Source organism: Pezoporus flaviventris, unplaced genomic scaffold, assembly GCF_033815535.1.
Source record: "Pezoporus flaviventris isolate CSIRO_AGI_PZ_B2104156 unplaced genomic scaffold, CSIRO_AGI_Pfla_v1 ptg000007l, whole genome shotgun sequence".
In the NCBI taxonomy this organism is placed as follows: Eukaryota; Metazoa; Chordata; class Aves; order Psittaciformes; family Psittacidae; genus Pezoporus; species Pezoporus flaviventris.
The window spans coordinates 37,014,326-37,032,345 of record NW_026892555.1 but is presented as its reverse complement, the minus strand read 5'-3'; the positions used below and the strand labels follow the sequence as shown (position 1 = coordinate 37,032,345).

Genomic DNA, 18,020 nt, shown 5'->3' with positions numbered 1-18,020 from the left:
AGATCAAGTAGCCTCTAATTCTTTGGATCTTAGTCCCCTTTCACCTCCCCCACCTTCATTTTAAATGCAGGGCTAAAGAGAGGGAAATAAAGGCAAAAATGCTGTCTGGGGTTAATCTCTTTGCCAAAGAGATGTAAAGGAAAGATTTAAAAAAGAGGGAAAAAATTACATGTGCATTTTCTCTGCTTTTATTTGCCAAATCCTATAAAAATGGAAGTTCCAGACCTAATTGCAGAGTAAAAAGAAATAAATGGTTTAAATAGATCTGGTTTTCCTGAAATAGATCTTATTTTTTTTGTTCTTTTTGAACATCCTTTTAAAATGCATTGGTGGGAACTGCAGCCTGTATCTAGGTTTCAGAAATCCTTGTGAGATGCAGGAGCTGGGTCTTTCCCTTGGAGAAAGGGAGGATGACGAGGGAGGAGGTATTGTGATGAAGGAAGGTGGGCTCAGCTCCTTGCAGTGGGTGCAGGTGTTGGCAGATTCTTCAAGCAAAGGTGATGGGTCAAGAGATGTAGAGCTGAGCACCCATCACTGCTGGGAAATTAGTGTTTGGGGGTCCTGACCACGGAACAGTGAGAGGTGGCTGCAGAGAGCCTGTGACAGAAGATCAGGGAAGATGGGGAGTTTGGGCAGAAGTATGTTTGGGGCAGGACATTGAAAAAACTGATGAGATTTGGAGTTGGGTGGTGCTCTGGATGGCTTTTGGGGACAGGAGATGGGTGGTCTGTTATGCACTGTGAAGTTTTGGGAAGCTCTGATCTGAGACAGATAAGTGGAATTAGAAATAACCATTTCTAATGGAGTGACAAGAGCTGTGGCTGTTGGAGAAGGGCAAGAGGTCTTCAAGGCTGTTAGACAAAAAAGGATGAAGAAGCTTTAGAGGTTGTGAGGGGATAGCTATGGGGCATCACTTTTAGGCATTCTTGTGGTGATCCTTGTTTGGGATGGGGAGCATACACAAATGTCTATAACACCACCCTATATCCTTCAGCAAAGGAGCCTGCCTTTTTCCATACCACCAGGGCCTGCAAGAGGTCTGCAAGTTCAATTAAGCATTTAGTCAGCTTTAATAATTCATAACACCATACAAGGCCTGTATCTATGCCTTGTTGATAGGCCAGAGTTTGGAAACTAGTGTTTTATAAAACAAGGGTGTTAGCCCCCTTTCTCACTCTCTGTTAACATGTGAGGCTAGATGGATCTAATCGCTACATCCAAAGGAAAATATCAGTAGTATTTTAAGTAGGTAGCATCCATATGAAAATTCAGGTCTTCTCACTCCCCAAAGCTAGTTCTGGCAAGAGTGCTTAGCACCAGCTGGTCACTTCTGGGAGTCTCTTTCTAGTACCAAAACCTTAGAGGATTGTATTTTATTGAATCATCATTTTTAGTACAGTTTGCGTGTATTTGGACATGACAGTTCTTTTTAAGAAATGTCAGGGCTATGATTTTGAGTTAGCTAATTGGAGTTGTAGGCAGTGTCAGCTCCAGAGTAAGTTCTGAGAATAACTGTGAGCATGCCTCTTACCATTAAAAAGCCCACAACTTTTTCAAGCCACTTAATGTAGACACCAAGGAACTGGTATTTCTTTATATTTTCCTTTTTGCTTAATGAGATTGAAAGAATTCCCCTCTGAAATCTCAAATCCAGCAGGAATTGCCTATATAGGTGTCCTGGGTTCAGCAGTAGTGGTCATTTTTCTCCTCCTTGGTAGCTGGTGCAATGCAGTGTTTTGACTTTCAGCTCGGGAACAGAGCTGATAACAATGATGTTCTGGTTTGGCCAAGGACTTTGTGAGCCTCATGCTCTGCCAGGGAGGAGGGGAAGCCGGGAGGAAGCAGAGACAGGACACCTGACCCAAGCTAGCCAAAGAGGTATTCCATACCACAGCACGTCATGCCCGGGATGTAACTGGGAGTTAGCCAGAAGGGCTGGGAGACTACGGGGTTGGAGGAGGTATGGGTCAGAACTTGGTCAGGCTGGGGGGGGATGGCGAGTTATCAGTCAGCTGGTGGTGAGATGTTGTGTTCTCTTCCCTTGTTATTTCCTTTATCATTACTATTACTGGTGGTAGCAGTAGTGATTTGTGTTACACCTTAGTTACTAAACTGTTATTATCTCAACCCGTGGGAGTTGCATTCATTTTGATTCTCCTCTCCATCCCTCTGGGGGTAGGGGGAGAGCAAGAAGGGGGGGAAGTGAGTGAACGAGCCCTCTGCCTGGTTTTAAACCACAACAGTATGCTTCTCTATTCTTAAGTTATTAGTTTTCCTCACCTGCTGGTCTGGAGCCTTCTCCAGGTGGTGGCAATATACAGGTTAAAACTTTCATCTGACATATGTTTATTGTAGCTGCAGCTGTAAAATACAGAAACAGTATTCTGGTTCATTGTTTAATCAATACCCTTAGCTCTTTATCTACCTTTGAATTTTAGAAATAGAATTGTCAGTACTTTGGTGCAGCTACATTTCTTTAAGTTCATCAGAAGATTTGAAGCCACAAGTGGCTATTTTAATCTAAACTAGTTAATACCCCTTGTGTTACAAACAAATACTGTATTGGACAGAGCTTTGAGCGACATGGTCTAGTGTGAGGCATCCCTGCCCATGGTAGAGGGGGTGGAGCTAAGGCCCACTATGATCTTAAGGTTTTTTCCAACCCTAACCATTCTATGATTCTATGATCTATTGTGCTCCTCCTATCCTTCAACTCAAAGCTCTGAAGTCTCTCTTCATCCCCCTCTTCTTGCCTCCCTCCCTCCCAGCAGTACTCACAGCAGGGGTCTTTCACAGGGAGCTAGAACATGACTTTCTAAGCTACACACATACCCCAGACTGTGACCCCAAGATGGTCACCACATAGGCTTGTGAAGTTTTGATTTGCCTTACAACACTGGAAAGAGGTTATATTTTCTACCTTGTGAATTAATAATATGAGGGGTAAAACTCAAGATCCATTTTATAGTCATGGTCCTGCTGCAGGAACCCTACTGCAAATTTAGTATTAATCTCCCATGCATTTTTAAACCTTCTCACGTGGCTCATGAAATGACACTATAGCAGTAACCTTCCTGACAGCAGTAGCTATTGTTTAGATATTTCTGTTTAGATATTTTTGCAAATATAGGCATGTGTACATATATATGCGTATACATAAGGTGATGGTGGCTAAACGGAGGTCTCTTCCAGCACTGCTGCTTCTTTTTTTTCCCAGCTGAGTAAGGTCCTAATTTTGGGACAAAACCTGCAGATCATTTCTATGTATGTACGTTTTGTTTAATAAGAACTGCAAGGTTTTGCCTTCTGAAGAAGCAGCACAGTGGAAATTTTGCGATAGACTTTACAGTACTTACACAAATCTATCTCAGATACAGTTTTGGCACAGCTGACATAATTTTCATCGAATCACAGCTTTACGATTTTATGTATATATTGAAACTAAGAGCAATATGCACCCAATTTTCTTCAGGCCATATATAATTTATTCAGTCATTTCCCAGTTGTTTTCATTTAAAAAGTTACAGGTACTCCATTATACTTGATACTTTAGGCAGTCCTTTTCTCCTTTGAAAAGATACCCTATAGGGAAAGAGGCAATATACTTTAATTCATGAGCTATATTTTGTGATAGATGCAGAAATATGAAATAGAAACTTCCTATTTTTTAGTTCTGAAAATCAAGGGCCATTTTCTCCTGGGCCATTTTGTCTTATTTCCACTAGCTTAAAGATTTTGCATCTATTTGAATTTTGCCAACAGCAACATCTGACGAGTGAGTGTACTGCTTACATGAATTCCCAGAACTGACAACAAGGGCAAATCTTTTGCTGACTTAAGAACCAAGAATTTCAGCCTAGTGAGTCATATTGAAATATTTGCTCTTCTCAGAGCTTGTAATCACAATGGATTGGACGCAAAAGTGGGAATCCAGAAAACTACTGCTACTGTGGTTTTGAACTGCAGGTACTCATAATTTCATTGAGTGATGCATTTATTACAAGAGGACTATTTCACATCTCTGGAGTTCATGAAGTTCATGCATTTTTTCCTTTGTTTGCTAATACCTGTCTTTCTTTCCAGCTGTAAATGACACAGCAACTTGCAAATAAGTAAATACTTCTGAAACATTATTATTGTTATTTTAGCTACATTTACAGCTATTCAAAAAGGAGCAGGAAAATAAAGCAAACTCAAAGCAATTCCATAGACAAACTTTTTTATTAATTAAGAGTCCTTTACCCTAATCAGATAAGTGCCCTTTCTGCTACAATGTTTTGTTTCTCACCTCCTTACCTATTGATGTCTTATCAGGGCAGGGTAGAATAGCAGGGGTGGAGATATGCATGAGAGACCAAAGTAAAAGGGGAGCTGTATGGCTGTAAATAGTTATTTCAGAGATCAGATTTTCCCTTTTCCCTGTCTCTATTGAGTCATCGTATAGGAGCATGTGCCTGTGAATTTATGTGATAGGGCCAGTGTTTTGTCTGAGGGCTGTCTTCCAGGGGAGGCAGGTAGCTCGTTGCTTATGCTCAGCACCACAAACTGGACACAGAGTGAGGTCTGAGAAGGACTGGGAGCATCTTACTGGATCAGAGGTGCTATCAGCTCCAGAGTGGACAACAGAAGGAAAACCATTAGGGAAACCCTGAAGGAAGTTTCTAGCGCACTTCTTAAGTGACATCCACCATGCTCACTGCCTCTCAGCCTTTTCCTTTTTTTGCTGGTGCACTTGCTAGGGTATCTACCTCTCCTCAGAGATTGGGAGGACATGATTAAAATTGTAACTCCCGAGAACACCGATGTTCTGCTTTCAGTACCATTTGTTGATATTTCTACCAAATGCTTTGTCATTTCCTAGGCAGATCTCGAGAGAGCTGAGTTCTGCTCATGCAGCCTCTTTTGTGTCCAGTTCTTCTCTTCAGCTGGACAAAATCCCTCATTTTTGCTTGAGGCTCATTAACCTGGGTTAATAAACTCTCATTATCCAAGGTTTCCTCAATAGACTGCTGAACTGATGATGAGCCTTCCAAAACATGGCTACATCAGAGTGAGAGGTTTAACAACATGTAATTAAAATGCCCATTATTCTAGCATGAAGGTGACTAAACTGACACAGAAAATAATGATGTAGAGTGAAAGCAGTCACTACTTCTCCCATGCTGAGGTCCTCCCATCCCTGTGCAGGGCACAGTTTAAGGGGCTTCAGAAGCTGGGAGGAACAAACAAGTACTTTAAAACTGGAGACTGAGTCAGAGGGGGTGCATTGTATAGCTTACGTATACTGCAGAAGGGCAGAAGATGTCTGAGAAAATCAATTCAAGAACTAGCAATGAGCTAAGAGAGACGTGAAGGAAGTAATACTGCTTCAGGTGTGATGTGGCACATCCAATCTGCATCAAGTGAACTTACTGGTCATGCATAGTCCAGGCATGCACTCTGTGGTGAGGTGTGGGTATGACTTTGGTACCCTTAGACTTGTTGTGTTGACTCATTTTCTTTCCTTTAACAAGTTAAATTGTTTCTCTAAATATCAAGTATATAGTACTGTCCTGGGCATGTGTCATGCTTTTACTAGTGAGGTTTGAGGAAAACCTTCCTTTTTGAGCTGTCTTTGAGAATGGCAAATTATAAAACACCCAGGAACAAATAATTAATTTAACCAGTACCTCTGTTACCTTTTTCTCAGGATTTTTAGATCCTTGTGTCTTAAGTAAAGACACATGGAAAAATATTATGAATGCATTAAGTTTCCCAGGCAAAATAGTTTTTAAAGTAAAACAGCCATGACAAGAGGGAAAATGAAGATGTTTAGACATGTGTTCATTAAATCAGAAATTGAACTCAACAGGGGATGGTACAGTTTTCAAATTGTAATAACTAGCACAATTAATTTAAAGTCTTATTATAATAGTGATAACAAAGGAAAAATTTCTGCACATGTCTGGGCAACCGATTCTGGTATCAGCAGAGAACTTATAAGATTTTTAAGAGCAAGTTTGCATTCATTTCCAATTAAGGTTATTTGTGAATGGGATTATGTGATTGCTCAAGTCAATTCAACCAAGCAACTCTAAAATAACAATTTAGAAACTTAGACCAATTTAAGAATATCAGTTTATTTCACAATTAGTTTGTCCAGGTAACACAGCAAAGCTGTGCTGCTTCTACACATGGGACTACTGTATGTTAAAACGAAAGTGGGACTTTTCAGCCAGGAACAACTCCAACTTCAGACGAATCTGTGCTATAGCCTTCTCAGATAAGTGAGGGAAACAGGGATAAAAATCTTCTGACAATTTGTTATCTATCTGGCTTCCCAGTTCCCTATGTCCTGATGTCTCCCTCTCCCCTTGTATGACTCAATATGTCCCTGTCATATGAGCATACTGAAGCTGTCTTTATTACATCTCTGAATGAGAAGAGGATGTGGCATTTGGTCACATGAAGCCCACATTTCCAGCCATTAAATAACACAAGGGTGGGTCTTATACACTTCTAGGGTCTCTATAGAGGTTACATGACATACTCTTCTGATAATTTGGAACATCATAATGGATTCTTCAGTAAGAGCTAATTTCTTAAGATAAATGCAGCATTTGAGTGTTGAGTCTTCCCCAGCCTTACAGTCTTCCCACATTCCATTATGGTCTCTCTCTGCCTGGGTGTATGGTATAAAGAGAGTTTTATATTTTTATTCAAGTAAGAGGACCTGGCTCCTCTTCATAGCAAATATAGTTTTCAGTGGTGGTTTATAAATGGGCTTGAGGGCCTTTAGCCTGGTTGTGTGAGGAGGGAGGAAATAGTTTGGAAAAGATGTTTATTTCAACCCTCAGCCAAAAGATTTGGGTCAACCACTGACACCTGACAGCGGCTCTGCCTTCCCAGTCACACCCAGGCTGCATCTTCACATGTTTCCAGATTAGTTTTCAAACTTCAGAAGTGTTTTCTATTCAATTTCTGTTCACACTCACTTCATATGGGCCAGCTCTTGTTTAACACTTTATTTTACAACACTGAAAACAAAAGGAGAAATAGGATTGCTTTCCAGTTTCAGAGTGTTCAGTTATGCATGTCTGCTTAGCACCAGCGATTCACAGCCCATGGCACCTCTGTGTTAAATCTCTGGAACAGCACTTATCCTTTGACATGCATTCAAGTCATATGCCTTAACTCTGCTAAGAGTTTCTGGTTTCTGGCTGGATTGCAAATATATATCAGCCATACAGGTGTGAATAATAGCCCCATTACCCACTGAACAACTGGAGACAGAAACTGATTTTCTGAGTCTTTGTCCCAGTATTAAAGTTGGAACACCAATCACTGTGAGTCAAACCAAAATAGAAAACATCCAGTTCATTCAGAAAGGCTTTGTGCAATTTTGAAATGTTTATTTCTTTCTTTTCATATCACACTGAAGTTATATATCAAAACAAAATCAGAGTTCAAAATAAAAGCTGCAAATGCTTCAGTTTGTGCATTTGCTTTATTTTTTCCTTCATTCTTTTTTGGCAAAATGCTTCATCAAATAAATACAAGTAAATTCAGTCAATCTTTTGCTTCTTCAGTGAATAGATTGCTTTCTTCATAATTTTTGTCCTCATGGCCAAATTTCTGATATTGCCAGAAATTGTCCTCCAACAGAAATGCTTTTTCTGCTGTGGTCCACCTGTTACTACCTGAAACAAATTGATACCAAATTGTCTTATCTTGCAGTGTTAAAAACTAGATAGAACTGGATGGAAGTGTGGACATCCCTCACCGGGGAACGCAGGGTTTCAATTTGGTCATGTTGTCAGCAAAATAATTTCTTGTTTACTTACCTAAACAATTAAATGGTCATGTAAGAATGGTTAAGTGTTTATAAAGGGCTTCCTGTGGTTTCCCAGTCTGGAGCTTGTTTACTTCACAGAACAGATGGTGTTCTCAGAGCCAAGGAAGAGGAGTATTTAAGTGCTTCCTGCAGGCCAGGCAAGAGAGAAATCCCTAGGCAGGGGGCTGGCCTACCATGAGGATATTCACATCTTGATTCTAAGGGAAGGCTGTGCATAGGTCTGTATACCCTATGCAAGCAGAGGAGACTATATCTCTTCCCTGCTTTTAGCCCCATTTTTTGTCAGGGTCTTTTACAAGCATTGTGACCTTCCAGCATTCTGGATAGCTGCAGTGAGTTGCTTCCACTAACAGGCTGAATTAGGCTTCATAGATTTTGTGAGTTGTAGTTTTTTTCTTAAAACCAGAAGGCTTTATGGATGAGACATTCTGTTTTACATGGACAGATTTTTTTTAATTACTGCTTGTTTCTGTCTTCACCTGTTTTGGTATTGTCTGGAGGATATGTTGAGTGTTTATTAGTTAGATGCTGTGGAAGTTTTAGAATATAGGCTTTACTGCATTCCCAGGAGTAATAAAGAGCACAGGAATGAGGGATATATAATACCTGCTAGAAGACACTTTATTCCTTGTGACCTCTTCAGAGTCAGTGTTTTACTCTAGCACTCTAAACAGCTAAGTATAACAAATTGTAAGGGATTCTTAAATACGTCATATTTTGGTAAACCAAGATAGCTTTAATACCCTTTTTATCCCTTCTACTCTACACTAGCAACTGCTAAACACTTGGCAATATCAGGAGATCCAGAAATACTGCTGCAGAATGTCACAGAATAGCAAAAGCTTCTGGATGAAGTGCTGTTGTTCTCACCTTCCTTGCAAATTGTTTTCTTATTATCAGTCATCGCCTTTTATTCAGCCCTTTTCCACCTTAGAAAGCCCACATGCCTCAGGCTTAGAGATGAAGCTGAAAAGGAAATGTCGACCTAATGAAAAAAGCAAGTGTTTTGGAAAGTCAGGAATTTGTACTTGGAAGTGTTCAACATGAGAGAGTGCCGAGCCAGGTCAGGTTCTCAGGTAGCCCAAGGAGATCTGCTAACATATGGGTCCTTAGGTCACCATCACACTGCAAAATATGCTCAGCAGGTCTCAGCTCCAAGGATGACTTGCAAAGTTATCTATTGTATAAAGCAATGTAACCAACATGATCAAAAAGATCCTGCTTTTGTTTGTTTGTTCATCTTACAAGTCTTTAAGCCTTGTTGCTTAAGCACTGCATGGGAAAGCAGAGCTCCCACCAGATTCCCTAGTATCTGAAGAGTGCATGTAAAACGTTCCTGGCTAGCACTGAAATGTTCCTGGAGCACATACGGAGTTATACACAGGATGGTACCTGACCCGAGACATGGAAAGGAAGCAGCTGGAAGGACATTTTGCTACAATCTTTGGTATCCTGATTCATGCTCTCAGGAAAAAATAATAGGTGTGACCCCTCCAGCAGCATTACTTTCAGATATTTTTCCCAGTGGAAAATTCTCCTGCAAGACAGTCCCCAGAGAGTATTTCAGTGAAGCAAGTAAGGATCTATTGACTGTGACAATGCTAAAATATGCTGAAAACGCAAAACCAGAGAAACAGAAATCATTGTGGTATCCTCTTCTTATAATAAACCCTGACTTCTAGGGACAGCTTTGCATCTGGCAGGCTCCCTCCTGTTTTAGTAAGGAATGTTTTGACAGGAGAAAGCAAAACTTTGCAATCTATTCCCAGGCAGGCAAGTTGGACATCCAAGATATCGATAGTCATCAAAGTTCCCATCACTTTAGTTCATTTTTTGCTTTTTTTTACCTATAGATTGGAGAATCATGATTGAATTTTCATTAGAAAAGAGATGTCTTTGGAGACAGAAAGATCTTTCAGAAAAAGAGCAAATTCAGGAAGCTGTTAACTGGAGATAGTGCTCTGGGAACATACCAGATTTTATCCTGTTTTTCTACTCCTTCCTGGCTGTCCATCAGTGACCATTGCCAGAGACAGAATACTGGGCTAGCTGGATCTGACTCAGTAAGGATCTTCCTATGCTTTTAAGAAAGGTTTTTTCAAAAATGGAATTTGAGCAAGGAAGTGTTGAGTTCCTGAATATTTGTCCTGTTGTTAATAATTCAGACGCAAAGAAAAGGCACTCAGAGATCACACTCGTGTCAGCAGCCAGTTATTAACAGAAGCAAGTGAGGTCAAGGGATAGAAGAGAAGGAAGTGATGTTCACGTCCAGTTATGGGATTTGGGGAATTTCCTGCTCCCCATTTCTTGCTTTCACTGATACAAAAATACCAGTTACCAAACCTGAGGGCACCTGGGTCATCAATCAGATGTGGAGGCCCAACTTGAAGTGCTGTCAGAGCAGCATGTCCTCTGAAGAATATCTTCTTTGAAGAGCAAAGGAGGAAATATGAAGGGAGAAAAAGCTGGTAGGCTTAGAGAGGAACCTTAGAGAGGAAGATACCCTGAGGTGTCTTCCAAAACATGGCCTCACATGACACCTCACATGAGACCACTGAGTGCAATAGAGAGGGGTTGAGATTGCTAAGATGGCAAGGCAATGTTCAATGTACAATTTTATTCAATGGAAAGTAAAGCAAAGGGTGAGCAGATTCTCATGGAAATGTCCAAGCTGTCAAGCCACTGTGAGACTCACCTCTCAGGCATGTTTGATGCCCTTTCATGTTGTCTGATGAATATTCCCCCTGGAGACCTCACATTAAGGTGAACTGCCAACTCCCCTTTGTGGGCTTCCACTTTTAAACACAGTCCTTCAAGATAACACACAATCAGCATTCAGTATTACTTCCATTTAAACGTCAGATTGTTTCATAATCTCAAACCCATGACAGTGAAGGTAGCTTTTAAAATACACTGCCATGATACTGCAGTTGCTTCCTCAGAGTCTGATACCACAGAGTATGAAAAGAAGCTTCGGGTTCTTTAGGGGGTAGGTGTGTGTGAAGCTTTTGCAGACACAGCCAGTGCAATATGTTTAAAACACAAAGTAATATCTGCTGTCTCTCCACCATTGCAAACCCATCTACTTGCTGGCTGCATGTGTCAGCATGTCTGGAGTCAATGCACACAATGCTGCACGGCATAGCAGAAGTGAATGGCTGAAATTTTCCCTCTTGTGCTGCTCATTCCACAGAAAACATACCTGAGCTGTATTAGGTATTACGAAATAAGTGTGACACAAAGCTGAAACAAAGACTAGTGTGGAAAATTAGAATTCATGGAAAAGTTCCTAATTCTCCTCAGTGGAATCAGACCCTTGAGGCCAGAGTCATTCAGAACTTGTCGTTGTGACAGACAGTTCTGTAATCTGAAGGCACTGGAGCTGGGACTGTACTTTGGAGCTACATTTTCTACTGACATTAAAATCTGCCGTGAAGCCAAGACACTCATCGGACAGAAAAAAACCACCATACAGCAAATTTCACTGCTTCAGACACTCACAAGTGTTATATTCAGAGTTTCTTCTAAATAGAGAAAGCATTGTCCATACTTTTATACATAGAATGCACAAGTGATAGGTTTTAACCTTGTCTTTAATTATGTGGCTTCTAAAAAAGCTTAAACACATGAAAAGGTATTTTCTAAACAACTTAGAGACTAAACATATGATTGAAAGGGTATATATTAATAAGACTTTACATGTTACCATGTTTTAACTGGGGAGGTAAAAAATGGCAGAGTACCTGTTGTTAACCCAACACAATCCAGAGGGGATTAATTTAAGAAACTCAAACCTCATGAGCATATGCTTGGAGGAGTACCCAAAATGGGCAGATAGTAGTATCCGGCTCTCATCTTGTAGTTTTTTGCAGCTGTGGACCAGAAATACTCTTTGATGTGTCAAGGTGAATATGTCAGGTTTACTTAAGGCATCCTGGAAAGTTTTATTTGTAATGAATGCTACAGGGACTCTGACAAGGCCCAGTTCCCAAAAGGACGGCAACCAGCAGCTTGAAGAACATTATTAGCAGTTATAGAGCAATAACCTCTCTTGCTTTTTCAGAGCTACACCCCTGTTCTCATGTATTGAGTTTCAGTCCCCAGTAAATTTTCCTGTGTCTCAGCAGAGGCAAGGCTCTTCATTTAGCTTCTATGTCTTTAGAATTACTCAGAATTGCTGTGTGCAGGCAGTTACTGTTTTCTTCAGCTTCCAGCTGGCATTGTTAGTTTCATGTTTTGCTAGGACAGCCAGATACTTCTGTGGTATGTACTATTTATTTAGAATACTTTACAAGCAGCTTTTGACCTATGGCTCTAAAAATACATTAGAAGTCAATTGAAATGAAAGAGAAACTGCTTATTGTCCAGGATTTTGCTTCAACAAATTTGTCTGAGCCAGGAGAGGACTATGGATGATGGGAAGAGTGAAGGAATTGCAACAAGTGGGAAAAAAAAAAGCACAAAAAGGCAGATCGAGAACATTAGCATCAGGTCATGGTTTGCAGTCCTAATCTGAAATTTCTGACAAGCCTTGCAACACAACAGAAAAAAATATTCCTTGTCCACTATACAGGGACTTTCTTGGAGGAGTAGAAAAAGGCAGCAGAAAGCAGAGCAGTGAAACATTAGTGTCCCACTAACCTGCACCTCTGCCTTCAGTTCATCCACATCACACTGGCAGCTCAGAGACCAAGAGGTCAGAAGAGGCCAAGGGGGAAGGTCAGAGAGAAACTGTAGGATTGTAACATGCACATGTATGCATTCATGAGCATAGGACAAGTCCAGCCACACAGCTGGAGCTGAGCCTGTGTTTTTAGCCCACATGAGTCCATAACCTATGATTTGTCCTGCAGAGGAGTCAGACCCGCCGCAGGGAGCTGAGCCCTGGTATAAGCACCAGGGTTGTGCATACCCCTGTTACTGGTATTAAATATGGCTGATACTCTTACAGCAAAGACTGTATGAGTACTTTAAACTGCCTTGTATTGTATCTGATTCCAGAATACTGTAATTGCAGTTGTGCTTTATTGTTCCTGCTATTGCTGGTAGCTTTAAACTTTTGTAGGATGCTTGATTATTTGTCTTGCATGTCTTTTTTTTTTTGTTTTTTTTTTTATAAGAATGGACAGGTTAAACTATACAAATTTCATCAAAATGTTTTTAAAGAATGGAGAAACAGGATTAAAAATGAAACCTTGTTTGTTAAAATAAAAGAAAACCTGCAGAGCTGTGATGTGACTGGATGACTAAACCAGCTACCTTTTCCTGAAGTGTGCTCTTTCCATGAGCAGATGGTTTCCTATTATAACCAGGGAATCTGAAGCCATAAAAATTATCCAGTTGTGTCAATGCCATTGGGGAGAACACATTTCCTACCTTCTTCTTCCTCCTTCTTTTCGTCTCTTCCTTACTCCTGCTTCCTATCAATCTGGTCTCTATAAACAGAGTGGGAGACCTTATACTATACCCTGAAAGGGAAAAGAGACTGCTTCTGCTACTTTTAAAGGATATGCAAAGAAAGTGGTGTTTCACATCTCCACTCCAAGTTGTGAGCATAGCAACAGTGTGGGTTATAAACTGGTCAGAGCTAGACTGATGGAAGAAGGGAAGGGATCAATAATCATTTATTACCAGGTGGCTATTTTAAGGTCCTCCTGCAAGTTCTTCATTTTCCCACAACTTCTATTTCTAGGCACCCTATCACTGATTTTTAATGCAATTCAGAATCTCAAAGACCAGTTATCAGTGCTCGACTAACTCCTGAGGTACGCCGAACTGTGGCATGGAGCCTTGGATCTCAGCTGTAATATACATGCTGCCATTTCTGCCATTGCCAGGCCCCTCAGTTCCTGCTTTCACATGTCTGGGGCTCAGCTGCCTAAGCTGAGAAAGCCCACTCCACCTTTGCTTGTGTCCATCTGGTGCAGCAGTGTCTCTTGCATTTGGGATGAGTCCACTGCACATTGGCATGACTGCTTCCCACCTTCATTACTCCTAACATCATTTCACAAGCCACACTGGACTTGCTGCTTTGCTTTATCTGTCTCAAAACACTTCTGAGGCCAAAGCGACTCTGACAGCTGGCTGACAAGCACAGGCGTCTTGTCTTCAGAGTTCATGTGACCTCCAGTGCATCACTGGTGCCACAATGTTAAATACAGACCTGGCTGTGACCTACCCTTCCTGCCTGTATCTTTTCAGTATCCTTCTCCAGTTGCTAATGCAGGCAGCTTGATTAGGTGCAAATTTCCTTATATCTGCCCAGTTTGAGGGGTTTGCTGGGGGAGGCTTTCCCACAAGGTTCTCTGGAATATTCTGTACACTTTGCATCCAAATTTGTTTAGTTTATGTCAGAATTTGTTGTGCTGAGTTTCTTGAAGCCTCCAGACAGGATTTTTTTATACTTTCCCCCTATCTCTAGCATAACTTATGCATAACAACATAATTTATGCATAACTTAGTACTGTCTACACTGTCAAATATGCTGGATTTCCAAGCACAAATTTTCTGGCTTCAAGCACAACCTAATGGCATTCTGAGAAAATGGTTTCCTAAAGAGATAATGATCATGCACAAATGCATGTCCCAGTTTCATAAAGGTCACCTCCCAGAGTGTTACTGTCCTTTCAGTTTCTCATTACAGACATTGCAATAGATGCCGTTTTTTAGGTCATTCATATGCAAATTTAACATTTCAATGTTTTTGCTTGATTTTTTAACTCATCTGTAAGAGCACTACTTTCACTTGTTCTTCTATTTTTCGTCCTCTTATTGTAGCTTAGATTATGGAAGAGGAACTTTCCTGGGTAGATGACACATGTACTGTCTTGAACCTTTTGTCTCTATTCCACTCCAACACTCTGTTGAGGATTCCTCTATTTTCTAAAAGCATCTTTAGTATCCTCTTGGGTTTCTGTCAACAATTGTCTGAACACTGAATGAATCGACTCTCTTAAATCCAGAAGCTGATATCTTTTATCTCAATAATATGCACCTTTTTTCCTTCTGGTACTTTTAACCCTTCCATATTTTTTGTTATCACTTTCGTTAACACTTACTGGCATCAACCTATAATGGAATAATTTTTTCCTCTATAATACGAGAGTTTTATTGACTCCTACCATCAGTGATTTGCCTATTGATATTGCTGTCCCTGATGCACCTAAACATCATGGAAAATCAGTTTGTGTTCTATGGGCCTTCAGGTAGACAGTCCACTCAGTTGTTACTGTGCTGTTTTGCATGACTACTGTGAAGAAGTCTGCTTCTTTCCTTTACAGATCTCTACTGATGCTTGTAAAAGCTTGTTCAGTGTTGTGATCCTTTTACAAATGACAGGTATTATCTTGTGTGACTTGTTTGTCCACTATGGATTTCTTAGAGTCTTGCACTCTGTGGACTCCCACACTGACAGTGTTATGCTTTCCTGCCTCAGTCCCAGTCAAAGAAACACTGTGAGTTTATTTCCCTGTCCACAACATCAGAACATCTAACCTCCTCAAACTTCTCGCAAGTCCTTCATTGCTTTAGAAATGATATTTCTTTGCTGTAAGTTGATTCTGGGTATTTCAGTAGACACTTCCTTGAATTATTATTCTCAGAATCTAACTGTGATCTTATCACAAACTGAATTTGATTTCAAAAACGGAAAAAAAATTTTACTTTTGATCAATCATAAACATGCTTTTATTCTTGCAATCTTGTTTGTAATGTCGGTTTGAAAACATCTGACATGTTTCACTTTAGCTTGAGAAGGGTGCTCAAATTGCTGTGATGATCATTGATAATTAGCCTCCTCTGCCTAAGTTAATGGGAAAGTATTTTTAACAATCAAGGTGCTTCAGAACTTCTCTGTCAGAAATTAAGTTACCTTTCCAGTGACACTTCTGGCTTGTGGATACAGACTGAAGTACTAGGAAAATTATTCTATTTATGTTCTGTAGTCTGAAAGAATTTTTGGTGCTGGAAAGGCATTTAACATCTCTATTTTTCTATTCAGAATATTTTCTTGGTGTTTATTCTTGGGAAAATTAGTTGTTCAAAAACCACCTCGAGTGAGGAATTCACTGTGTTCAGTCATGGATTTCACACGGAGCAGGCTTTCATAACCTGAACCCCTTCACAGCTCAGGTAGTTCAAACAGCAGGGCCTATTTAACAGAGCAGTCTCTCCCAGGTTGTGCAACACAGTATGCCTAAGGTTTGTTTTAACCTCAATATTGAAACAATATCGAGCCTGGTTTAGAGAATTATGGAGAAAAAAGCAAGAAAGTTTGCTAAAAGTTATGGGAGAGGGTGGTGCCAATAAGCAGTGAACTGATTTTCCCAGACAAACCCCTATAGAAGCTGGGAAACAAGGTATTAGTGCAACCTCTGCATTAAAAGTGTGTTGTCAGTGGCCTTGTCTTGAATTTTTGTGCAAAGATGTACTGTACATGCACACTACTGCATATACATGACAAAGTTGTATCAGCGCCAAAAGAAAAGGAGAAAAAGAATCCCAGGTCAAGCGTCTGTAAAACATTCAGCAGTATTACTAACTTGCCACTAACATGTGCAGACAAATGTTATCTTTGGTTGCAGTCTCCAAATGTTTTCCAAATTGCTGGATTGCCAGCAGAAACTTTTTATTTCCTGCCAGATATAACCTAACTCTACTGTCCACCAGTGGACAGCATAAATGAATACCGTTTCCTAAGCTCTGACACCTTTTTGTACTAGTTATAGATTTCAATAACAGAGAAGCTTTAATTAAATTGATGGACATAAATGAGATTAATAAGCATTGGGGGATGTGCGTAATACTGTAGCAGTTAATAGGCAATGCAGCTTTTCTGATGACTTTTGCTCACCCAGCATATTCCTGATAACAAGGAAATCCTTCATTCTTGGAACAGTTGAATGCAGGGAGTTAGTGATATAGATTTTCTTCTGGTCTGAACAAATTATTTTATTTTGTTTATTGCTGTCATTTATGCTCATAATACGAGTTTTGTGACAAAGCATATCATAAAAAAGACTTACCCTCCTGCTCATTAGTCTGTAATAAATTCTGAGGCATATTTTAAAGATGATAAAAGCTGTAGCTTTAAATGCAAACTGCAACTTCAAGCCCTGGAGTAACCAGACATCAGTCAGCAGTAAGTGTGGAACATGACTAAGTAAATTACAGGGCAGTAACAGCCTGAGAAGTCCAGATGCACACGCAGAAAATGCAGTAGAACCCAGGGATAATTAAGGTTGGAAGGCTATCTCTGAAAGTCATCTGATCCCATTCATGGCTTAAAGCAGGGCAAACTTTGGAGTTAGATCCAGGTTTGAGTTTAGATTAGGTCACTCAAGGTCTACTCCAACTGAGATATGAACATCTCCACAGATGGGGTTTCCCAGCAACTTGTCTCTCCAGCCAGTTATGATCTGTCCCTCTAAACAGGGACTCTCTGTCTTAACCTCCAGCATATCATCTGTACTCCACAGCCTGGTACCATCAGCAAAGCTTTTGAGGGTTAGTTAATCCCTAGCGTCACCCAGGTTACTTATAAAGACATTAAACTGTACTGGCTCCAGTATCAACCCTAGAGAAAATATTTAAGTCAATGACCACGAGGGAGACTTTGTACCTCTTATCTCAACACTTGAATCCTGGCATCCTCATCAATTTTTCACCCGCACTGTATTCCACCTCTCCAAACAAAATCTCTCCAGTTCAATAGCGGGAGAGCCAATATCAGCCAATGTGCCTAAAGCCTTGTTAAAATCAAAGTTAATGACCCCCACTGATTTGCAAATGCCCTGGTAGTGAAGCAGGGAACAGCAATAAACTGCTTAGATTTTAAAGAGGAGGATATGCTGCTGCATGCCTTCAGGTGAAAACAGTTCTCTATGGGAAGCCTTCAAAGAGAAGGTACAGACTGACTGCATCTACCTAGGGAATTTAATGACCTCCAGGGATACGATACCACATACTCCAAGCCTCGGGGTTGAAAAACCCTAATTCATTTAGGACTCTGTGTAGCAGTACTTAAAGTGTGACTTTAATCCAATACAAGAAGAAAGAGAAAGAGGGAAATTTGTATGCCTTTTTAACCTAAGGTGGGTGAGATAGAGGGTCACACCTTCCTGCTAGCTGTAGTTTCAGCAAGTTCAGTGAAGTCTTTATCATTTCTGCTCTTGGCCTCAGGAAAAAA

General features: G+C 40.4%; 1 protein-coding gene across 1 annotated transcript in view; it reads left to right on the top strand.

The window, feature by feature from the left end:
• CLVS1 (clavesin 1) overlaps positions 1-18,020 on the top strand; it is a 101,851-nt gene that overhangs the window by 54,897 nt on the left and 28,934 nt on the right. The gene's annotated exons all lie outside the window — the stretch shown is intronic.